Below are 9,481 nucleotides of genomic sequence, written 5' to 3' on the forward strand. Positions count from 1 at the left end.
ATTAAAGATGTGTTTAACTTATATTTCAATAATTATGCTTAGCTTTGTATTGGGGTAGTAGTAGTGTTTAACTTTTTATGTCTTGATATAAAAGTGACAGGAAATTTAAAGTATAAGGGTTAAAGTGTAAATAGTTCTTTCTAAATTATTATTTTCACGCACAGTGTCATCAACACGGCACAAAAGCTCGATGAAATGATGCTCAGAACAATAACAGCCGCTCTGTTTCACCCCACCACCAAGTTGTACTATTTACCCCTCAAGGCTTTCCTCTCACACTCACTTCACAAACCCCAGCGGTTAATAAATCGACAAAGCTACCCTCGAGCTGATAGAACAATCTTATCCATCAACACACCTCGTTCTCTATCATCTACAGCAGTTCCCCAAATTTCTAACGAAACGACTTCTGATTTGGACAGCAGTTACTTATCTTGCTCAATGACCAATAGCAAGCACCCTTTTAAAATTACGGTTCTTCTCGGTGGTGGCATTGATAGCAATATCGCACTTCGCCTCCTCCACGCAGTCGGACACTCCTGCACCGCTTTCTACCTTAAAATCTGGTTCAAAGTGCATATGCTTTTCTTTTTATTGACATTACAATGCATATACGAATCAAATCATTCAGGTTTATGCCCACAATGTCTGGTTTCCAATATAAACTTAATTTTGTTGGTTATCTAAAAATTCAAATTGTAAGGTTTTGCAAATTTCTCATCTCTTGTCGGATGATACATCTGCTCCAATTCAAGAGTTTAACATCGATTTTTGTGCTGGATGATATGATTGAAATGAATAAAAATCTCCTCTCTTATTGGTTTCTTATTTTACTTTTACCTTTCTCTTTGTCTTTGAGCATTTTGAAGTTTGAAACCTATAATTCCTTAGCTAGTTCTGGTACTAAATTCGTTCGTAGGAAGATTTCCAAAACTTTTGGTCTGAATGTCCATGGGAAGAGGATTTGAAGTACGCAAAAACTGTTTGCAATCAGGTTACTTTCTTTACCTTCATATTATCCATCTCATTTTATCTTCAGATTTCCGTTAGTGCTTAACTGGATTTGAAGGCTCAAAAACATTTCCCTGCTTTGTTTTAACAGATTAACTTCTCGATTCTATCACTCAAATCCCTGATTATGTGATTTATTTCTTTGTTTCTTCCAAGTTTGATTAGTATTGAAGGAAATATATCAACATTTTTTTTTCAGGTTGATGTAGCACTAGAAGTTGTACACCAGACAGATGAATATTAGGATAAAGTGGTTAGTCACACCCCTCGTGATGCATTTTCTCACATTCATCATCATCAATGGAACTTAGTGCTTACAAGTTACAATGTTGCAGGTATCTTACCTTATTGATGAGTATAAATGTGGGTGTACACCTAACCCTGATGTTCTTTGCAATACAAGATTCAAATTTGGTGCGTAATCATATTGCTTGCTTTCATCTTTTATTGTTCTCATTTGTCATTAATTTCATTTTTATTTTATATCTGTAGGTGCGTTCATGGATGCCATCAGTAACATGGATTTTGAGTTTGTTTCTTTTGGACATTATGCAAAAGTTATTCACCCCCTTACAGATGAAACCAATGAGCTTTCATTTCTTCAGCAGTCCAAGGATATGGTAAAGATATGCTCTACTTATTTACATTACCAACTTCCTGATACCAATCAGTGAGGGATACATGTTAGAATTTCTGGTGAAGGATCGAATTTCTGGTGAAGGATCAGACCTACTTTCTTTCATATCTCTCACAAGCTCAGCTTAAAAGACTAGTGATTCCTCTTAGATGTATTCCAAAAGTAAGTAAGTTTGCTTTATGAAGCACAAAACAGAATTCATGAATTTACTATTTAAACAATCAAATTATCAAGAAGAATTCTGAAGGTTGCCCGGAAATTTGAGTTGCCTAACCAAGAAAGAAGGGATTCATAGGGAATATGATTTCTTGGGAGGGTATGTTTATGTTATGATTGTTAACAAAAATCCCAACTTTGGATATATATATATATATATATATATATATATATATATATATATATATATATATATATATATATATATATATATATAAAGTGGACATTTATGTAAGTATTATACAGATTAGGTTCAGTGAATTTGTTGGAAGACATATTGGTGAAAAAGAAGGTATATTATTAGATGCTGAAACATGTGATTTTTTAGGAGTCCACAGGGCTTCTGGTTTTACACAATTGGTCAACGCCAAGGTTTGGGTCTTACAGGAGGACCATGGTAAACCTTTTATTATTATTATTATTATTATTATTATTATTATTATTATTATTATTATTATTATTATTATGTAAAAATATTTAAAGATTTATTTATTTATAAAAAAAACACATGTCATGTTTCCATGCAGGTATGTTGTTGAGAAAGATGTAAAAAAAATATGGTTTTTGTATCAAGAAACTATTATTCTGTTGATAAAAGAAGGCGATCATTTCGTGTTGGATCGTTTAGATGGATCAGCGGATATCCTCCTCACAACTTAAACCACTTAAGATGCAAGGTAAACATAAGCATTACATGACTTCAATTTTTCACTTAATAACATACATAATATGCATTTGCACGTGTTTTCGACAGGTTCGGCATGGCCCGGTTTTCTATGATTGTAGTTTGCATATAGAAGAAAAAGATGTTATTGGCACCGTCCAATGAAGGTGATCAGGGTCGCAGCTGGCCATTTGCGGCTTTTTATCAACAAGAGGTTTGTGTGGGGTCACGGGTAATTTTGGAATCATGGGATGATGCTAAGGGGTTTCTTGCTATGTTTCTGACAAGGCTTGCCATATTGCAAAAATGGAAGATAAATCTATGCTTGGTAAACCTATGCAGATCAAACCAAAACCTCAAGATTGTTTGAGGGATTTGATATGGTTGTGAGATTAGTTTAGGTCTTATAAATTCTATGTTAAATTAATTTAGAAAAGTGCAACATTTTTATTAGATGATTGATACATCTTCAAGGCAGTGGTTTTCTTGTATATGGTATAAGGAGTATATGTATTTGTTAATCCGTAACCATATAATGTTTGGTGAAGATGAATAGATAATAAGGAAAAACATTCCATATGGTTGAGGGATTCGTAACAAGATTGTTTGAGGGATTCGATATGGTTGTGAGATTAGTTTATGTCTTATAAATTCTATGTTAAATTAATTTAGAAAAGTGCAAAATTTTTATTAGATGATTGATACATCTTCAAGGCAGTGTTTTCTTGTATATGGTATAAGGAGTATATGTATTTGTTAATCAGTAACCATATAATGTTTGGTGAAGATGAATAGATAATAAGGAAAAACATTCCACCTGTAATAGTTTGACTAGATATTTATCTTCAAATATAGTTATTTAATATTACACAAAACTTGAGTATCATCTAATTGTTATAAACTAACAACCTTAGTCTGGATTGAGTAAACAATACTTTTCACATAGTTTGATTAAAACAATAATTAAAAAAAATTAAAAAAAATTAAACTATAAGTCCGAAGCAGGAGGTTTCTAATTGGAAGGGAAGAAGCTGTCAGAAAGCCCTTGTTGCTATTCTTTTTTTTTCTGCCCAACCAATAATCGACTCCCATTTTCATCTACCATTGTAAGGCTCTGACAAAAACACCATTAATAATGAATTGATGATGTTACTTCTTTTACTAAAATGATTATAATGAAATTAACTTGGATATTTTACTTGCTCGAGGCAACTTCTTGATGAAGTGTAAAGCATGCGTAATCACAATGCTAGGCACTTCAATCTCCTCATGTGTAGCATTTTCTTCTACGCAATTGTTTGAAGTTTACAACCATCTATATGCAGGCGTCACAATCAAATAATCTTTGCATAAACTTATTACAGTTGACATTACACTTCCACTTGGAACAAAATTCATGTCTTTTGTGAGTGTGTATGTGTGGTAAGAATGAAACAGTAGAACTTACTAGCATGTAATGTCACTTTCATATCATTCTTACATAAGACACCTGTAATGCTAGGCTCGCAATGGCTAATCCCCGTCGTCGACATTCTCGGCATTCTGCGCCTCCAACTCATCTCTGTCTCCGGCATTCTTAGCATTCAGTTCTCGACATACATTTCTTTTCTTTTGGTTTCGAACAGAAAGAAAGCGAGAGCAGCTAAGGAATGAAATTAACCTAGAAGAAAATATTTTTAACCCTAGCTAATTATACAAACAGGTTATTGTGTATCATTAGTAGTCCGTGCACAACAGGTTCTTGATCAATGGGCCAAAAGTGGTGGCATAAGTTACAACGATTATGCTGAGCTTTGTGCTAAAAAAGAGGCTGTCTCCGAGGTCCACCAATCTCTAGGAATGGCAATTCTCGACACGACCCGCCACACGACACGAAATAAATGGGTTTGGGTTGAGTTTTTCAACCCGCCAACCCGCTAACCCGCCAACCCGTTTATTAAACGGGTCATATATGGGTTTCTCAAAAAATAAACGGGTTGACCTGCCAACCCGTTTATATTCTCAATAAAAAAATTATTTTATTTTTAAATGTATTTATATATCAAGTATTAATATTTAATAAGTATTATATAATATATACCATTGATTCATAGACCATTTGACTATTTTGACATTTTGACTCGTGGTGGATGGTCTAAGGTCGTAAGCCGTAACCTCTAAGGCTAAGTCTGTAACATGTTTCTATAAATGTTTTTAATTTTCATTTGGATGTTTAAGACTTAAATGTCTAAAATTTGGACCCACGAACCCGCCAACCTGTGAACCCATATAAATAAATGGGTTGGCGGGTCATATATGGGTTTATGTTCCAAACCCGACAACCCGTGACCTGTATATTTAAATGGGTCGTGTTTGGGTTGGCATATTTTGAGCCGCCAACCCGTGACACGCCAACCCGAACACGACACGATTGCCAGGCCTACCAATCTCTCTCTAAAGTTGGTTTTAACTTATATATCAATGAGGGTTTTTATGTCTTTGTTCATCACATCCTACCACCTTTTTCTTATGAATTGTGTTTTGTAGTTAGGAAAAGAGGAAAAGTTAGACAAGTTTGAGCTTCCTGCAAAGATAAAGCTGCTGCCAGGTCAAGACACCTGAATCTGTATTAGTGACAGCCGCACTCAAGTTAAAGAAGGAACAATTGAAGGCCAAATTTAAGGATGATATGCAAAACTATACGAGTGATTGATTTGATGCACATGAACCTTTTCTTTCATGGCATAGTAGTTAGGAGGATAGATCGTTTGTTTATTGTTTTTTATTTGTTATGTTTATTGTTTTTTATTTGTTATGCCTGTATGGTTAGCTAGGGTTAAAAATCATTTCTTCTAGGTTAATTTCATTCTTTAGCTGCTCTTGTTTTCTTTTTGTTCGAAACCAAAAGAAAAAAATGTATGTCAAGAACAGAATGTTGAGAATGCCGGAGACGGAGATGAGTTTGAGGCACAGAATGCCAAGAATGCCGACGACGGGGATGAGCTGTTCGAGCCTAGCATTATAGGTGTCTGGTGTAAGAATGATATGAAAATGACATTACATGCTAGTAAGTTGTATTGTTTTTGCAAATTAAAGAGGTGTTTAACTTATATTTCAATGATTATGCTGAGCTTTCTATTGGGATAGTAGTAGTGTTTAACTGTTTATGTCTTGATGTTAAAGTGACAGGAAATTTAAAGTATAGGGGTGAAAGTGTAAATAGTTCATTCTAAATTATAATTTTCACGCACAGTGTCATCAACACGACGCAAAAGCTCGATGAAATGATGCTCAGAACAACAATGGCCGCTCTGTTTCACCCCACCACTAAGTTGTACTCTTTACCCCTCAAGGCTATCATCTCACACTCGCTTCACAAACCCCAGGGGTTAATAATTCGACAAAGCTACCATCAAGCTAATAGAACAATCTTATCCATTAACACACGTTGTTCTCTATCATCTACAGCAGTTCCCTAAATTTCGAACGACATGACTTCTGATTTGGATAGCAGTTACTTGTCTTGCTCAATGACCAATAGCAAGCGCCCTCTCAAAATTACGGTTCTTCTCGGTGGTGGCGTTGATAGCTGTGTTGCAATTCGCCTCCTCCACACATCTGGACACTCCTGCACCGCTTTCTACCTTAAAATCTGGTTCAAAATACATACGCTTTTCTTTTGATTGACATTACATTGCATATACAAATAAAATCATTCAGGTTTATGCCCACAATGTCTGGTTTCGAACATAAACTTAATTTTGTTGGTTATCTAAAAATTCAAATTGTAAGTTTTTGCAAGTTTGCTCTTCTCTTGTCGGATGATACATCTGCTCCAATTCAAGAATTTAACATCGATTTTTGTGTTGGATGATATGAGTGAAATGAACAAAAATCTCCTCTCTTATTGGTTTCTTATTTTACTTTTACCTTTCTCTTTGTCTTTGAGCATTTTGAAGTTTGAAACCTATAATTCCTTAGCTAGTTCTGGTACTGAATTCGTTCGTAGGAAGATTTCCAGAACTTTTGGTCTGAATGTCCATGGGAAGAGGATTTGAAGTACGCAAAAGCTGTTTGCAATCAGGTTGCTTTCTTCACCTTCATATTATCCATCTCATTTTATCTTCAGATTTCCGTTAGTGCTTAACTGGAATTGAAGGCTCAAAAACACTTTTCCGCTTTGTTTTAACAAATTAACTTCTCGATTCTATCACTCAAATCCCTTATTATGTGATTTTTTTTCTTTGTTTCTTCCAAGTTTGATTAGTATTGAAGGAAATATATCAACATTTGTGTTTTTTCAGGTTGATGTAGCACTGGAAGTTGTACATCTGACAGATGAATATTGGGACAAAGTGGTTAGTCTTACCCCTCTTGATGCATTTTCTCACATTCATCATCATCAATGGAACTTATTGCTTACAAGTTACAATGTTGCAGGTTTCTTACCTTATTGATGAGTATAAATGTGGGCGTACACCTAACCCTGATGTTCTTTGCAATACAAGAATCAAATTTGGTGCGTAATAATATTGCGTGCTTTCATCTTTTATTGTTCTCATTTGTCATTAATTTTATTTTTATATTATATTTATAGGTGCGTTCATGGATGCCCTCAGTAACATGGGTTTTGAGTTTGTTGCTTCCGGACATTATGCAAAAGTTATTCACCCCCTTACAGATGAAACCAATGAGCTTTCATTTCTTCAGTTGTCAAAGGATATGGTAAAGATATGCTCTACTTATTTTCATTACCAACTTCCTGATACCTGTCAGTGAGGGATACATGTTAGAATTTTAGGTGAAGGATGAGACCTACTTTCTTTCATATATCTCTCAAGCTCAGCTTAAATGACTAGTGCTTCCTCTTGGATGTATTCCAAAAGTAAGTAAGTTTGCTTTATGAAACACAAAACAGAATTCATGAATTTACTATTTAAACCAATCAAATTATCTGGATGAAGTCCGAAGGCTTGCCCGAAAATTTGATTTTCTTAACAAAGAAAGAAGGGATTCACAGGGAATATGCTTTCTTGGGAAGGTATGTTTATGTTATGTTTGTTAACAAAAATCCCAACTTTGGAGATGATATATATATATATATATATATATATATATATATATATATATATATATATATATATATATATATATATATATATATATATATATATATATATTAAGTGGAATTTATGTAAGTATTATACTGATTTGGTTCAGTGAATTCGTTGGAAAACATATTGGTGAAAAAGAAGGTATATTATTAGATGCTGAAAGAGGGGATTTTTTAAGAGTCCACAGAAGTCTGGTTTTACACAATTGGTCAACACCAAGGTTTGGGTCTTGCAGGAGGACCATGGTAAACCTTTCATTATTATTATTATTATTATTATTATTATTATTATTATTATTATTATTATTATTATTATTATTATGTAAAAATCTTTAAAGATTTATTTATTTATAAAAAAAATACATGTCATGTTTCCATGCAGGTATGTTGTTTAAAAAGATGTAAAAAAATAATACGATTTTTGTATCAAGAAACTATTATTCTGTTGATAAAAGAAGGCGATCATTTCGTGTTGGATCCTTTAGATGGATCAGCGGATATCCTCCTCACAACTTAAACCGCTTAAGATGCAAGGTAAACATAAACATTACATGACTTTAATTTTTAACTTAATAACAAACAAAATATACATTTACACGTGTTTTTGACAGGTTCGGCATGGCCTGGTTTTCTATGATTACAGTTTGTATATAAAAGAAAAAGATGGTATTGGCACCATCCAATTACCTGAAGGTGACGAGGGTCTTGCAGCTGGCCCATTTGCAGCTTTTTAATAACAAGAGCTTTGTGTCGGTTCATGGGTAATTTTGCAATCATGGGATGATGCTAAGGGGTTTCATGTTTCTGTGTTTCTGTTTTTGACAAGGCTCGTCATATTGCAAAAATAGAAGATAAATCTAAGCTTGGTAAACCCATGCAGATTAAACCAAAACCTCAAGATTGTTTGAGGGATTCGATATGGTTGTGAGATTAGTTTAGGTCTTATAAATTCTATGTTAAATTAATTTACAAAAGGGCAACCTTTTTAATAGATGATTGATACATCTTCAAGGCAGTGGTTTTCTTGTATATGGTATAAGGAGTATATGTATTTGTTAATCAGTAACCATATAATGTTTGGTGAAGATGAATAGATAAAAAGGAAAAACATTCCACCTGTAATAGTTTGACTAGATATTTATGTTCAAATATATTTATTTAATATTACAGAAAACTTGAGTATCATTTAATTGTTATAAACTAACAACCTTAGTCTGGATTGAGTAAACAATACTTTTCACATAGTTTAATTAAAACAATAATTAAAAAAAATTAAAAAAATTAAACTACTTGTCCAAAACAGGAGGTTTCTAATTGGATGGGAAGAAGCTGTCAGAAAGCCCTTGTTGCTATTCTTTTTTTTTTCTGCCCAACCAATAATCGACTCCCATTTTCATCTACCATTGTAAGCCTCTGACAAAAACACCATTAATGATGAATTGATGATATTACTGCTTTTACTAAAATGATTATAATGAAATTAACTTGGACATTTTACTTGCTCGAGGCAACTTCTTGATGAACTCTAAAGCATGCGAAATCACAATGTTAGCCACTTCAATCTCCTCATTTGTAGCCTTTTCTTCTACGCAATTATTTGAAGTTTACAACCATCTATATGTAGACGTCACAATCAAATAAACTTTACATAAACTTACTACAGTTGACATTCCACTTCCACTTGGAACAAAATTCATGTCTTTTGTGAGTGTGTATGTGTGGTAAGAATGAAACAGTACAACTTACTAGCATGTAATGTCACTTTCATATCATTCTTACACCAGACACCTATAATTCTAGGATCGCAACGGCTCATCCCTGTCGTCGGCATTCTCGGCATTCTGCCGTTCCAACTCATCTC

At 33.8% G+C, this 9,481-nt stretch overlaps 2 pseudogenes; both read left to right on the forward strand.

Moving 5' to 3' along the window:
- Window positions 1–441: 441 nt before the first annotated feature.
- On the forward strand, window positions 442–2,918 carry LOC145122571 (uncharacterized; annotated as a pseudogene).
- A 3,080-nt stretch (window positions 2,919–5,998) lies between these two features.
- LOC145122572 (uncharacterized) lies at window positions 5,999–8,548 on the forward strand (annotated as a pseudogene).
- The last annotated feature ends 933 nt before the right edge of the window (window positions 8,549–9,481 follow it).

This window comes from Lactuca virosa, chromosome 6 (assembly GCF_052849685.1).
Source record: "Lactuca virosa cultivar CGN04683 chromosome 6, Lactuca_virosa_CGN04683_v6, whole genome shotgun sequence".
NCBI classification, from domain to species: domain Eukaryota; kingdom Viridiplantae; phylum Streptophyta; class Magnoliopsida; order Asterales; family Asteraceae; genus Lactuca; species Lactuca virosa.